General features: G+C 39.6%; 1 pseudogene; it reads left to right on the forward strand.

The window, feature by feature from the left end:
* The first annotated feature begins 510 nt into the window (after window positions 1-510).
* Window positions 511-607, forward strand: LOC120520797 (annotated as a pseudogene).
* Window positions 608-16,584: the final 15,977 nt, after the last annotated feature.

The following is a 16,584-nucleotide window of genomic DNA, read 5'->3' on the forward strand; positions in this document are numbered from 1 at the left end:
TAAGTTCCTTTAATCATCAATCTTTAATTTCCATATGGATGCTCATTAGAATGTTTTACATGGTTTAATATTTTCTAATTCAACTTTTTCGGTTAGACATCATTTATCATTTCTTCTAATTTTTCTCTTATTAAATGTTTATTTTTAACGGTTTAATGTTTCTTTCAGTAGGTTAGCCAGAGTTGATCATTTCCTATAGGAAAGCAGGATTTCACGTGCCTGTACCCATTCTCATTTCTTCTCAGTGGTGTTCCAGCCAGAAAAAATTAACCGGAAAGTGTTGTATACCTAGACCTATGAGCAATAGCATAAGACAATGGCCTCTCTGTGAAATTTACACTGGAAAATGGCAAGAGGGCTGGATGCTACACTGGGCATTGCCTTCTCACACTGCTATTCGTGAATTTACATATAGAGCTGCAACCTGAGAAATGAGCTGACTGCGAAATTACACCACGAATGGTCTGACGAGGTGGTGCATCCCGTGCTTAAGCATGGCCTTCCCAAATCTGTCTTGCTCAGGCAGTACATCAACTATGGAGCGATACAGAGAGATTAGCATGGCCCTGCAAGGATGACCGATAAAATCGTGGCGCTCTCTTTTCTTCCTAAATATGTCACAGGCATTTGTCACGTCAACGAAGATTCCTCCATTGAAGTATCACATAAAGTCAGAAAAATGAAGTTTGGCTGATGCTGTACAGCGCTCCTATGAGGTTTGGGAAGATCTGTTAACGGTAAAGGCACGTTAGAAAAACATTGCACTCCGTCTTGTACCTCGATCGTCAAATGCAGAAGGAGGCGTGGGAAAGGAATGTGAGTTACATCTATGGTCAGCCCAATTGCCTTCCGTTTCCGACTAATTCCAAGGTTTCAGTAGTCACTGGCTTCTTTCTTCTCTGTATCAGCGGCAAGTTTTCCCAGCCAGGAATGGGTTACTGAAAGCCTCTTCCTGCGGACGGTAAATCAAAAATGGCTTTGTCCGATCTGCGACAGTGATATTTTTCGAGCGAGGCAACATGAAGGAGTACGGAAAGAACGCCAACGGCTCTTTGTTTTAGAATCCGACGATGCTAAATCCAGACTCCTCTGATGTAGCGCATGTCCTCTCCCTTCTGAGTGTGGGAATTACGAACTACGTCAATGTTGCGCCGTCAACCAAAGTCAGTCTTTGCTCCCTCCTTGGTGAGGATGGGGTATTTCTGCTGCTAGTAATACACAGTTTCTTCTTCTCGGCATATGCGTTCATGAAAATTCAGCTGCTTACTATTACGTCTCTCTCAGCGAGGGATCTGGAGTTGGGCGTCATGCCAGTTTGGCCAAAGATGGCGCTGTCTCCGCATCAGACAACATTCTTAATGTCAGAAGGAGGTCAGTGGTTGGTCTCTCCTTATTAACACAGCAGAGTCGGAATGGTCGCGACAAGTTCAGTTCTTGTTTGGATGGCAAAGTAGCGGGAGTTTTCAAGAAAACCAGGTGTTTCTTTGTTTTCCAAGCTACTCAAAGAAACGGGTTCATTAACTGATGGCACTGGTTGGCTCCTGGGATCAGCAGTTTTCCCATTTCTAATTCAATCTTTAATTTCCAAGGAGGATGTAGAGTTTTACCTTTAATCATTTCTATCATTTTTATTTCTTCTAAATTTTCTCTTATTAAATGTTTATTTTTAACGGTTTAATGTTTGTTTCAGTAGGTTAGCTCATGATTGATCATTTCCTATAGGGAAAAGCAGGGATTTCACGGTGCCTGTACCCATTCTCATTTCTTCTCAGTGGTGTTCCAGCCAGAAAAAAATTAACCCGGAAAGTGTTGTATACCTAGTATGAGCAAAGAAAACAACCTCTGCGGAAATTCAGCAAGTCACGGCGGCCACGCCCACAAACGCGGCGCGCCCCTGGGGCGGGGAACATCTGATATGGAATTAGCATAAAGCCAGGGGCCTCTCTGTAAACTTTGCGAAAAGGCATTAGTGGAGCTACCGGAATGCTGGACTCACAGCACTACACAAGGATTCTCCTTAGAGCCGGATGCTCACGCAAGGAATTAGCAAGAGAGGCTCTCAAACACTGAGTTTAAAGTGGTCCATGGGATTCGCATATTCTAACCCTAAAGATTACTAAAAACACTCAAGAATGGATCATGAAGATGCTGTACACAAACATCCAAGTGATATCCTATAAGAATCCCTAGTGCAAATAGTAATTGCAGCACATCTGTATGTCCGCAAAACGAAGTTTAGCATGAATGAAGCTTTAAATTAGTGTAATCTTAAAGTGAAGAAAGCTTGGAAAGAATTTGGCTGACTGGATTCAGTCGAAAGAGCGTGATAGTTGAGTCATGGTCAAAAGCCCATGACCTCGGCCTCCTGAATGGAATCAATTCGGTATGCTCACCTGACCTTATTCCAATGGAGGGAGGAACTGCTTTTGGGTCAGAAAATGCTTTCTCCACGCTAAGTGTAGTGAATAGCTCTTAGAAGATTTCGTCGAGAAGCTATGGCAGCTTTCCTACGAACAGAGGATCTGTTGCCCTTCATATGAATTCCTTAAGACTAATTTGCACAAGCGCTCTGATCATAGAGTTGGCAATGTGTGCAAAATCAAGTTCTTTATGCCAGGTCGTGTAATACCGCTAAACATTTTAATGGTCGGCCATGGCATTTCATAGACAAATGGTTGTCTCTCCTATTAATTTATTAAGGCAAGGTAGTTCCTTTAAACGCAATTTATTAGTTAAATTCATTTTAATTGGATATGGTTTTCTCAATATACCAGATTTCTTCTATTTTTTAAGTTTAGAGTGGTTTCATTAAACAGTTTTTGTTTTTCATATTACTGATGATTAATTTAAGGGATTTTAATGTTGTGCTTTTTCATTTACTAAATTGATAAAGCAGCTACCCTTACGTTACTTTTATCATTTATATAAACAAGGTTGCCGCTGTAATTTACAAACCTCCAGGTTATTCTAATGATTCTTACAACTCGATAGTGCTGTAACATATTGAAATGAGCCCGGAATTCAGTAATAATCACAAAGATCATGGGAGACATCCTAATTAGGCTCCGCAACACGTACTAGGAAGAGGATGCAACTAGCAGTAACAGAAGATTTACCAAGTGCGCTAGTTCGAAATGAGAGAGCTTGTGAAATTAGATTGCAACCTTGACAAGGTATGACCTGGAATTTCATTAAAGCTCCCAAATCTGAATTAACTGACACAATTTACCAATATGCGTGAAACCGAATGATCACTATCGGACACCTAATTGTAAATGGCACACAAATGAAGCCACAAGTTCTGCCATGATCCACAGTAAGAAAAAAGTTTAGAAGCAAGGCTCATTGTTTGTACATCTTTTCTGCCTTCAGAAGGTGCGGAAATACCTTCTTATGCTAAAACGAGAATGCGACAGGATGGTTTGAAGCTTTTCCGCTCCTAAACCAAGATTCTATCCGTTTCTGTTATCTTGCGAGCTGACAAAGTTTCCAGCGGAAGGATCTAATTCATTCCGCAGCTAAAAATCTTTGCTCCTCGTGTATGTTTTCGTGTAAAGCGAAGCTCTATTGACCGCCTATTATAATAATTCATCCTGTCGATGGGTTATATATCTGCAATAGGATCACCAATACTTATCTTCCGTCAAGAAGTATATTGCCTCTCCTTGAACCGGTGGATGCTATCGCATTCTTACGCAATATGCGTTCTAAGGAATCTTCTTCGTCAGGAGGAGGTTGTCTCGTCCATATTTAAGCAAAGAGGATGTACAAGATTGCACTTTTTGAGGCAGAGACTCGGAGTTTTCCCTAATCCAGGTTGATTTCGGAAGTTATCGTATTTAAAAATTTTTCTTAAGGCAGATGTTCTTTTTGTTTTCCCATTCTATAATTTTAGTTGTTCCAAGTTGGCTTCTTCATAGAATACAGTTTTTTCTTCAATTTTTTCTTTAAAGTTTTTTTAAGTTTAAATGTTTCTTATATTGCTTAAATATTACTTTCATTAGGAAAAGAGGGTTCAGTGTACCTGACCCTTCCTTCTCTTGTGTTCAACGAAAAAATTAACGCAAGGTTCATTCTTAATTACTTGCGAAAAATAAGGAAATTTGTAACTACCTGCCAGCCACGCCACTCTATGGATGCAATTCACGAAACCTAGGCAGGGCCGGCTGGAAATATAACCTAGATACCAAAGGAATTGCTACTGATTGCGGTTTTCCCACAAGAACTGGAGAATACTTGAAGGATTCAACATAGAGTGGCTAGACCACGAAAGTAAACGGCTATCTTACGCTAGATTCACGGTTAGCACGACAACGATTGTCAGAAAGCAAACTCGAAAATTGGGGTACCAGTTAAAGAGTAGGCCCTGAAGACTAAAGCAATGGCTCTCTTGTACTCTATAAATAGAAAGGTTGAAAGATATGTTCTCATGGATCAATAGTCAGAAAAATTCAAGTTTGCGATACCTTGGCTTTTTCCAGCTTGGAAGGAGGAATGAAACAGGTAGGAAAATGAACGTCCTTCCGCATCCAAATCAAAGGGTTGGAAGGAAAGTATTTATGTGGAGTGCCGCTGAAGCGCGGAAATCCAGGTTTCAGAATATGTTTGTCCACTTGAATGGGTTTCCCCCCGAAGATAGAATGCCTCTTCTGCAAGAGTCTCAAAATCTCTTTCCTCTGGAAGGTTTTTTGCTTAGCAGCAAACTATTGGTTCACGAGCCAATTATTATCCGATGCTAATGCCTTGTTGAAGAGCATTCCTTTAGTTCAGAAAACGTCTGTTCCCTTCCGAGACAAGGGTGTCTCTCTGTTCAAGAAGGATTGATCTGCGACAGTTATCAAAGTTCTTTCGCAATGCTTTCAAAAAAGGTTACTTGATTCCTCTGGAAGATGTTTATTATTGCTTATCTTGATGAGGTGCTTTTATTAAAATTGTTTAGGGTTCAGTTTTCTAATATACTAATATAGTCAATTTGGTTTATTTGTTTTCTGGTTAAATTGTTCAGTTTCAAGAACAGCGTTTGTTTCCATGTCTAAAGTTTCGGGTTCACAAATATTCTAACTCAGTTGGTCCGGATACCTTATCATTTTATATTCAATTTAACGAGAGATTTACCTTACATATTTGTACTGTATTCTCTATATTCTGAACTTAGATTAAGTTTAACTAAACTGCAATAGTAGATGTCATGGCCTATAGGTAAGCGGGATTAGGATTGTCCCATTACCAATCTCTCAGGAATACCCCAGAAACTCACCCAGAAATTGAGCTAGTATGACAAGCATCCGCGAATCAGCAAATCGGACGCCAACAAAATGACTGCATCGAGTAACACTACATGGATCGAAAACAAGAGTCGCCCTGAAGATACCTGAAATGCAGGGCTGGTTCGCACAAGACATTATTCTCCAATTCCATGAATTTAACAAGAAGATGAGCTGAGTGCTGACTTCCAGGTAATGAAGATTAAAGCGTAAATCCCTTAATGCAAGAAGTCAAAGTAATAGGTCAGGCAGGTAACAATAGTTGCATCAAAAGATTAGCTCCCCTACAATCCCAATGAGGAACACACATTTTCTATATGATCGGCATGTTCGCCGTAGTACAATCCCTTCTCAGTGTAAATAAAATAGTTTTTGTGCGCAAGCCTGCTAGATGGGTTGGAAACTGTCTGGAAACGGTAAAAAAATGGCTTTGTCATCCGCGATTTAGCAGAGGCTGGGAATGACGTTCAACGCAGGATATCAATAGTTCAATCCCGAAAGTGCTTCCTCTGCTGATGAATCTATGGCAGAATTACCCACAGTTTCAGCTGGATATAATCTGCTGCCTCAAATAAAATGCTTGTCTCTGCATGAAGTTTGTCTACGACCTGCAAAAGACAGGCTGGGCTTTGTTACAAGGGGTCTGAATCAGTCCTTTTTGGCTAAAAAGGGTTGAAGCATTCATTTTTAGTCGACAAAAGTAGTTTAGGTTCTCTTTGTGAAATGGGGTTCTTGTGAAACAGTTTTTTTTTCGAATCAAGTTCGAAGTACTGTTTCTTTAGTTTTCAAGATAGGTTCTAATTTCATTTGGTTTCAATGTCTTTCCATTAATTCATTTTTAGTTAAGGTTTGGTTACCTTATTCATTTAGTTCGAATGTCATCAGTATTAATTTTTTAAAGTTGAGTTATACTAGTTTTGATTTTTTCTAACAGGAAAAGGCTTACTGGGCAACATTCCTAATCCGGTTTCCAAGCAACAAAAAATTTCCGAAGGAGGTTGTTCCCTACTTAAACTTTCTGAAATTTGCGAAGAGTAGTCATTTACAGAATCTCCTGGTGTCTCCATAGTGGATTCCTTTAACAGGCAACCAGGAATTTCCGCAAAGCAAGGACCTTCTGAAAAATTACGATATCAAACGAATCTGATTATATCAAGAGTCCAATCAATCGAGAAACAATAGTTACGCCAAGTGACGAAGGCGGGCAAAACGTAGATTATAGGCCAAAGGCTTGCCTAGCAAATGAATAAATAGATAGTTTCTATGTCAGAACTTCCGTTCGGCACTAGAATTTGGAACTGTACTTAACCAAATGCTGACTTTTCGAGCGCAAATGAAATGGAAAGAGGCGAGATTGTATGCTTCGAAAGCACTGTTAGCAATCTTTATGTAGGAGAAAACTATTGCTCATTTGACCCAATGTCCACTCAGGGGAAGGAGCTTTAGCTAAGAACCATTTCTTCGTCCTACTAAAAGTAAGTAGGCTTCTTCTTTCAGATCGGTGAGTTGCCGCAGAAGGCTAACACTCAGACATTCATGAAGGAGTCAGATGATGGCCTGACTTGGAACATTATACAGAACTGTGTTCTATTAGCAAGGTTTGAGTGTCAAGGTTCAATCTCTTTAGCAGCTTAAATCGGTATGTATGGAACTTTCTTGCAAGGCCATAAAAAATCTTTAATGTCAAGAGGATGTGTGGAGTTTCTTGAATCAATTCTATTTCTTCAATTTCATTTCAATGCTAAATTAGTTTATTTGACTGTTCTTTTTCTAGTTGAAAGATTTCATTTCGTCACAGTGTTCTGTGGTCCGAAAGAATTCGGTTTACTCCTTTAAAAGCTGTCGGAATCCTATAAATTTGATGTCTAAACAGATTTAAAAAGAGTTATGTAATTCAAGTAGCTAGAAGCTGGTTCCATACAAATGTAGGCCTGCAGAGCAGTGATTTGTCTATTTTAACGAAAGATGATGGAGATGACTTAACTGTATTGGATCAATGCTGGAATTTTCCATCAAAATGGTCTCAACTGTTAAACCTTAAGAAGGTACATTACAAATGTCAGTGGCATCAGGAATTGCCATTCAAGTACTTTAATGTCAAGCTGATTTATCCTAAGTTTTAATTTTAAAGTAACCTCTAGAAATTGCATTAAGATCACAAAGTGTCATGAGTGGATCTGCAGCCGCATCCTTGAATTATATAGGCTTTGAAATTCACGTTGAATGCAAAAGATCCTGGAGAAGGTCAGTAAAATGCAACCTTCTTGCTCTAAATTGAAAGATATCCTAGAATCTCCATCTACATAATACCAATTTGAGCTGGATCTGATTGAATCCAGACTTCCAAGCGTATTAAAGCGCAGCCAGATTATTCGGCGAACGGAAGATGCAAGGGCAGGGAAAGATTAACTGAGCGCTTCTCTTCTGATAGCCAATTCTGTGAGATGGATTCTTGTAATCTAATATTCTGTAAATCAGGTATAAGCTTCGCGTGATAAAATCTTTTTACGGTAAGGACTTCCAAAATTTAAGCTGCTTAATACGCTCTGGAGGGCATCAGTAGAGTGCCGATGCAATTTATCGCGTCTCAGCAGGGTTAGAAAGGTCTTCTTTTCAACTTACAGTCCTAGCCAAGATGGACTTTTCCTATAAGAGTATATAATGTTCGTACAATATACTTTTAGAATAAGAAGGGTTTGAATAGCCTAACTTGTTTGATTCAGATTTATAATTTAATCCAGGAATGCATTGATACGATTCTTGTCTAGCATTTTTTACTTCAATGTTCTCAAGATTTTTTAAGAGTTGAGAGGTGGATTTGCTAAGAAAAATGTCATCATTCCACTCGTCGATAAAGTTACCATTTCATGCTTTCAGCAGATATATTATGCACTTTCAAAAAGACCGTACATGCACATTCATCACGATAACTCAATTTATGCGTTTATTAGATGATAATTAGCGAAGTTGATCTTTTTTGGAATGCAATGTGCACAGGTGAAAAACGTTATTTTTTTCCATTAAAAGAAGGATCATACCATGAAATGGAGAGGTTCGAGTATGCCACTTCAATTATCCCGTGAGACGTAATTCAAAATTCGAATTGTTCTCATGTCGAAAACAATTTTGAGCTCTGTAGTAGTTACCTCCCAGTATCATTTCTGAAAGCAAGTTAGATGTCATGCTATTCGCTCCATGCGTTCCACAAAAAAGTTGCCGAAACTCGGTTGCTGTAGACATCCAATGGATTCAGAATCAGCACTACGCGTGCATCGGCCGAAAGCAAGAGTGGGATGATATCCAATGGCCCTGCAATTTAGACTAATATAATCAGTAGTCTAGCAAATAGTTGTCTTCACTGTCGGGATTTTCTGGAGAAAACTCCTCGCGATGGTAAAAAAATGCTCCGTTCCCATGATATCCAAGGTGGAGGAACCAGTATCAAGCCTTCTAAATCCGATTATTCACGGATATAATTCATGTCCTTAAAGGAATTAATCGTTTGCCCAAGATGAGCATACAGGAGTCTTTTCCCATGAGGTAATGATTTGTCAATAAATTCTCTTAGCATGCCAATCGGAAAATTACTTTCTTTCTAACAGAAGGTTTCCTAGTTGCAGAATGGCTGCTTGCATCTCCTTCATAGAATTCAACTCGGCTAATTAGAACACGATGAAGGAATGCTCTTGTACATTGCCTATGTTTAGATAAATCAAAGGTTTTGTACAGGATTATTTACTTATCTATGGTTTTCAGAAGGACTGGTTCTCGTCAACTTGCAGTATTGCAATTAACAATGTTATCTGCATCTATATTTTTACAATACTTGAACTGAATAATTTAGAAGCAAGGACTTTCTTGGTAAGCGGGAATGCAGTAGTCGCTTATGCCGTACCTTCTAGTGGTTATCCAAATTCTATGTGGTTCGATCAACCAAAATTGTCAATTGCAGAATGCCCAGGTAGATACACAATCTGGGAGCCTTCCTATTGACTGCTATATTTCTAAAGTCGTGGAAAATTTCATATTTGCAAAAGGCAGTATCTCCGCATATCATTAATTTGCAAGAGGTCAGTTAGCATTACTGAGAAATTACTGAAAGAGTAATATGTAACGCGTCTTAGAGCCATGACTTTCAATCAAGAAACCGCTGAGTATCGATGCAGGTGTCAGTGGATTCAATAATTACATTAAGTGCAAGGGTTATGTACGTCTTACAATTTCATTTATGTTTTATTATTAAAAAGTTAGTAAGATTTAGTTTAACACACTGCTCTGTTGACAACATTTCCAGCCACCGATTTTTGGCGTCCCAGCCAATATGTGATGGTCCAGCATTATTATTCGGGAGAAATGAGATACTGTAAACGTACTCCTTCGTCGCAATGCTGCTAAAGATCTGCCATAGCGCGTCGCTAATGATGGAATTCAAATCGCAGTGCCTGTCTTGACATTCGTGGAAGGAATTTCACATGAATGTTTTCTCTCCACCATGATTGGTGATAAGCTCTAAGTCGAATGGCTTAGTTTTTCGTCTAAATTTTCCGAATGATCCATTCTGTCAGATGGCCATGTGGCCAGTCTCATTAAACAAAAATTAGTTAGCTTCAGTTTTATCAGTGGAGGTTGAACGTGGATATCATCCTTCGTTTAAAACAATGCATTATGAGAGACGTATCGTGTACCAATTATTCAGATTCATTTATATGGTTATTTGACGAATTTGTTTCCTTATACTAGTTATTCTTCTCATCGAGTATGGAAGTTTTCCGACGGTGGTATAAACTCTTCGCTGGCGGTTTAAACGATTGTTGAACGCACAGTGTTCTTAAGGTGCGCACAGAAAAATTTGGAATCGCAGGTCTTTCTCTACTTCAGAGTACTCAATCTAAATTAGAAAGTCATTTTCCAAGCAGGAATATGAATCCTCTTGTCCGCAAGGCTCTCTGTATGTCTTAAGAAATGAGATTGTCTGCACTGAAACCATCTTCTTCACTTACTCGTTAGTAAGGAGTATTTCGCTCTAGCAATTTGTCAAGAGGATGTCTAATAGTCATAAACATCTAGTTCCAGAAGGAGCATTGGTTGGTCTCGCCTATCATCAAACTGAGTCCCACAGTTCGTCTTGTTGGAACACAAAGGGAGTTTCAAAAACAAGGTGCTTTGTTCAAGCTTAAAAGAATTGGAGTACTGCGGATGGTCGCTCGATCACATCCATTTTAATTACTAATAAGAGGAGACTTGAATTTTACCTTAATCATTGTATTTTTCTAATTTTCTATTAACATTTCATCGGTTTATTCTTCAAGTGGCTTCGATTATGATTCAGTAATCAGGACATGGATGGTCATACCTTTCTTACAGGCTTTGCAAGAATGATTGGCAAGGATTTATACTGGACAGAAACACCCTGAAATTGAGCAGTCACCAGCCAACAGGTTGATCGGATGGTGCACTAGGTCCATAAGCCAGTTGGCAATGGGAAGTTTCTGGAAGCACTAAAGGTCTTGTTCTCTGTGGTTTGCTTGGAAACATCTCAGATTGCCTCATAAAAGGATTATCGATTGGCTGCGCGAGGATTGAATCAAATGTCTACGATGCGCTTAACATTCCAAATTCTAGCCAGGAGCATAAGTGAACTTCGACTTCAGAAAGGAATTCGAATGTCTTTATGGTACACTAAAATAGTGGGCTATTTCTTCTAAGGATGGCAAGTTGAGAAGCAAGTTACCTGATGTCAATCAAGTCAGAATTCGGTTCTCTATAGCTCAGAGTGGGTTGTATTTAATAAATTATTTCTAAAATTATCTTTACTACGTTAATATCCAGGTTGAAGTGAAATTTCTGCAGCATTGCTTCTTATTGTTTCCAGTGATAGCAAATTTTACTAGCGTATACAGTGCCAGCACAAGTAAGGCAAGAGCGGGCCTACCAAAGGATTTAAACGAGCAATGATGGATTCTACAAATAAGAAATGAAGGCACGGGGAGTTTCATAACGGTTATGTAATTAATCGTGCATTACCTTTAGATATGGAACTAGTAGAATCCTAACCAACCTCATTGCACGACCTAGGTGGGATGTGCTACATCACATTTTATTCCCAATTAAAATTGCAGATTGAGTTATTCGGATGCATGCTAGGACTGACTGGCACGATTTTTCGATGCCAGCATCAATTCTCATGTGCAGAATTAAGTACTGATAGTGCAATAATACAGAAGAGGCTCCTGAAGTTGGCAATTCATTTTAAGCAACCTGCATCTTGAGAGAACTTTTAATAAATAGTGAAGCGATATTTCTCTGAAATTTGGTCCAAGTTCGTTAAATTTATTTTCATCACTTACTCCTTCGTTAATTGGAAGTTTCCTGTAGGAATGTTGCATTTTCCGCTTTTAATGGTTTTCCGGAAGTTGTCAAGATTTTTTCAGCAACATGTATAGCAAAGAAGTCCAGCTTAACGCTTCGCATACTCCATGGTCCCCGTGAGAATTCTTCGGTGTATAAAGTGCCAAAGAATTTCGAGAAAATCAGTGCTTGTACTCACTTGGATTGTGCTGCCACATTCTGTGGATTGCCATACATGGTACCTGAAATTACTGAAATGCAAGCATGAGGGTTGCGTCATAGACAACGTCTTCTCCAACACTGTTTGAGTTCCATAGTAAGATATTCAGTAATAGATGAGATTACACAAGAAATGAGCGGAGCTCTCTCTTTTCCAAAGACCAGGTTCCCAAACTATATCGCATCAAAAAATAAGTTGAATGATTGCTGGCAGAGGTACAATTGATAGCATCTTCTTCCAATAAGTCATTCAAAACACTGTCGTCTACTGTTTCTTGCAATTAAAAATAATTAAAAATGTTTAGGCTTTAATTCTTGCGTTTGGAAATTTTCAAGTTTATCAATTTCTTCTATGATTGTCTTAAAATTACCAAATGATGGTAGTTGGACGCAGAGAACCTGGCAAATTGGCTTTCTCGGCACCAAAATTCTAGCATGAGCGACATCTGTTATCTAAATCGGCCCTCTTTTTAACGAATGGTAAATCAGTCCTCGATGAAAAGATTCTGAATTGCATTAATTTTGCGGCTCAAAACAGTGAAGATTCAATTAAAGGAGGTAGGTTTGCCTTAATCAACTTCTTCTCTTGCTAGAGTTCGTGAAAATTACGAACATTCAATTCTTCCTACCAAACGATTACGTATCATGAGGTTAATTTTCTTCCATATACCTTATAATATTGGCATAAAGCAGAGAGTAACATTGATCTTTGTCTAACGCAGAACTGGATGGGCAAGCCTATTGTCAGAGCAAAATCGAGATTTGATATCCAGAGGGTCCAGTGCTTAGTCTCCTAAAAAAGGTAATACTGGCAATGATTGGCTTAGTAGAGTTTTACATTCAAGAGATTTATTCCGAGATTAGTTTTCTCTCAATAGAACGGTATTACTCGGCACTTTTTTGTCAAGTTCATTTGATGATTATGTTATATAGTAGTTGTTGTCGAATTACATTTCGTAAACTATTATGTCTCCCCTTTAATGTTTCTGATCTTCGCGTTAATTACGTGGAATTTGTTTCGAAAGGGTATACAGATACTAACACGCTTCATCGGCATTACGTCCTGGAATGCAGCAGATTGCCTTGATATTATCAGAGCCAAGGTGGCCTCTCCAATTCAGCAGTCAATGGAATGGCTTGTTACAGATTGTTGTAATTACAAAGATTAGTAGCTTTCAATTACGAAATGCAAGAGAGACGATGCGGGCCAGTTTCAAGTATTCCGGACTTTTTTATCATGAAGACACGGGCACTAATAATCCTGTTGGCCGCTCCTCTTTGGTGGAATTTAATGACTTTCAGGAGAAATACTTTGAATTCATATTAAGTGAATTTCCTGCTTTCCTTTATTTCCTCATTGGTTACATTAGACTGAAAACAGATTTCCCGTGCCAGTCCAATTCCTATGGGTTCCAAGAAATTTTACAGGAGTCCCAATTCCTAGTTTGCAAAAAAAACCATGAAGCACAGGATGCTTGATGCACATTAGCTAGCTGGATTCTGGAAATTTAAAACGAGGTTATTAAATACTTTAATCAAAAAAAGATGTTAACTGGGAGCATCTTTTGTCCGGAAACGTATAAGTAAATTTTAATCAGATACCAATCTCTTACCAGCGCCTTATTGAATGTCAGTATAAACCTACGTTCAACCAAAGTGCAATTCTATCCTGATGAAATGCCCCTTGAGTGAATGTCTCGATCTCTCGATTGACCGCTCAAGTATATTTGCGCCTTTACCGATAGGTGGATTGGCGACATAGCAGTTTTGCCGAGATATCCTCAGAAAAATTCTAATTTAACATCGGGTTCAGTTCGTGGCAGTTTCAAATGGCTGTTCCGGTCGAATCTAAATGTGAGTGCAAAGTAGGTTTTCTTTGTTACCAACCAAACAGAAAGGTTTAATATGACTTGTTTGAATCCTGAAAACAGTTTTCATCCATCCTGAATTCAGGGTTCAGAATTCTACAGAACATTTATTTCTTAAGTTCTTTTATTGATTTAACGTTTAAGTTCGTTTAAATTTAAGCAGTTTTAGATCATTGCTACATTTTCTCTAGTCTTCTATTTTTAAAGTTTTTCCGTCAATGTATTATCAGAAAAGTTAGTGTTGTATTTCCTATGGAAAACGATTTGATTCCAAGTTCTCCTTCATTCAATGAGTTAGCGTAATTACTATTGTTTGAATAGCTTAAGCAAAAGGCCTCATTATGAGTCTAATAGCCAGGGCGATGCCTGTGGGCATATCTGATTCAAAAGCGAGTGGATTCTCCTTATAGAGATTTACTAAAATGGAAGTGTTATACACAATGGTTGCTGTGTCAACATTGGAATGACTTCGAAACTGTCTCGGGCAGTGGCATCAAGTTAAAACAAAAGTAGGCGAGTGTGATCCCTGAGCAGCTACCAAATCTTTCTTCCTAATAATCTAGTTGTACACGAAGATTCTGTATCAATACAGAAAATGAAGTAGGTTCTTTACCCAAATTTCCCTGCTTTAGAGATTGTTCCGAAGAACTAAAAAATTGATCTTGTATGACAACGCTGCAATGAGGGGGAAGAGTCTGATAAGGGTTAAATTGCCCTTGTATGCGGCAGTTTTCAGGGAATGATGGAACTCTTCCTGCGGAGGTAAACAAAATGGCTTTGTCGATCGCGACAGTGATATTTTTTCGAGCGAGGCGCAACATGAAGAATCGGAAAGAAGTACGGCTCTTTGTTTTAGAATCGGCGATGCTAAATCCAGACTCCTCTGATGTAGCGCATGTCCTCTCCCTTCTGAGTGTGGGAATTACGAACTACGTCAATGTTGCCGTCAACCAAAGTCAGTCTTTGCTCCCTCCTTGGTGAGATGGGGTATTTCTGCTGCTAGTAATACACAGTTTCTTCTCTCGGCATATGCCGTTCATGAAAATTCAGCTGCTTACTATTCGTCTCTCTCAGCAGGATCTGGAGTTGGGCGTCATGCCAGTTTGGCCAAAGATGGCGCTGTCTCCGCATCAGACAACATTCTTAATGTCCAGAGAGGAGGTCAGTGGTTGGTCTCTCCTTATTAACACAGCAGAGATCGGAATGGTCTGCGACAAGTTCAGTTCTTGTTTGGATGGCAAAGTGCAGGGGAGTTTTCAAGAAAACCAGGTGTTTCTTTGTTTTCCAAGCTTCTCAAAGACAACGGGTTCATTAACTGATGGCACTGGTTGGCTCCTGGGATCAACAGTTTTCCCATTTCTAATTCAATCTTTAATTTCCAAGGAGGATGTAGAGTTTTACCTTTAATCATTTCTATCATTTTATTTCTTCTAATTTTTCTCTTATTAAATGTTTATTTTAACGGTTTAATGTTTCTTTCAGTAGGTTAGCTTCAGTTGATCATTTCCTATAGGGAAAAGCAGGGATTTCACGGTGCCTGTACCCATTCTCATTTCTTCTCAGTGGTGTTCCAGCCAGAAAAAAATTAACCGGAAAGTGTTGTATACCTAGTATGAGCAAAGAAACAACCTCTGCGGAAATTCAGCAAGTCACGGCCACGCCACAAGCACCGCCCTGGGGAGCACATCTGATATGGAATTAGCATAAAGCCAAGGTGGCCTCTCTGTGAAATTTACACTGGAAAATGGCAAGAGAGGCTGGATGCTACACTGGGCATTGTCTGCTTCTTCTCCACACTGCTATTAGTGGAATTTTACCATTAGAAGAGACTGCAACCTGAGAAATAGAGCTGACGCCCAAGCGAATTACACCACAATGGTCTGACGAGTGGTGCATCCCTTAAGCACAGAGCCTTCCCCAAATCTGTACTTGCTCAGGCAGTACATCAACTAAATGGCGATACAGAGATTAGCATGGCCCTCCAAGGATGACGCAAAATCGTGGAGCGCTCTCTTTCTTCTAATATGTCCAGGCATTTGTCATCACGAAGATTCCTCCATTGAGTATCACATAAAGTCAGAAAAATGAAGTTTGGCTGATGCTGTACAGCGCTCCTATGAGGTTTGGGAAGATCTGTTACGGTAAAGCAGCGTTAGAAAAACATTGCACTCCGTCTTGTACCTCGATCGTCAAATGCAGAAGGAGGCGTGGGAAAGGAATGTGAGTTACATCTATGGTCAGCCCAATTGCCTTCCGTTTCCGACTAATTCAAGGTTTCAGTAGTCACTGGCTTCTTTCTTCTCTGTATCGTCGGCAAGTTTTCCCAGCCAGGAATGGGGTACTGGAAAGCCTCTTCCTGCGGACGGTAAATCAAAATGGCTTTGTCGATCTGCGACAGTGATATTTTTGAGCGAGGCAACATGAAGATCGGAAAGAACGCACGGCTCTTTGTTTTAGAATCGGCGATGCTAAATCCAGACTCCTCTGATGTAGCGCATGTCCTCTCCCTTCTGAGTGTGGGAATTACGAACTACGTCAATGTTGCGCCGTCAACCAAAGTCAGTCTTTGCTCCCTCCTTGGTGAAGATGGGGTATTTCTGCTGCTAGTAATACACAGTTTCTTCTTCTCGGCATATGCGTTCATGAAAATTCAGCTGCTTACTATTCGTCTCTCTCAGCGGATCTGGAGTTGGCGTCATGCCAGTTTTGGCCAAAGATGGCGCTGTCTCCGCATCAGACAACATTCTTAATGTCAGAAGGAGGTCAGTGGTTGGTCTCTCCTTATTAAACACAGCAGAGTCGAGGAAGTTCAGTTCTTGTTTGGAGGCAAACGGAGTTTTAGAAACCAGGTGTTTCTTGTTCAAGCTTCTCAAAGAAACGGGTTC

This window comes from Polypterus senegalus, unplaced genomic scaffold (genome assembly GCF_016835505.1).
Source record: "Polypterus senegalus isolate Bchr_013 unplaced genomic scaffold, ASM1683550v1 scaffold_571, whole genome shotgun sequence".
Taxonomy (NCBI): Eukaryota; Metazoa; Chordata; class Cladistia; order Polypteriformes; family Polypteridae; genus Polypterus; species Polypterus senegalus.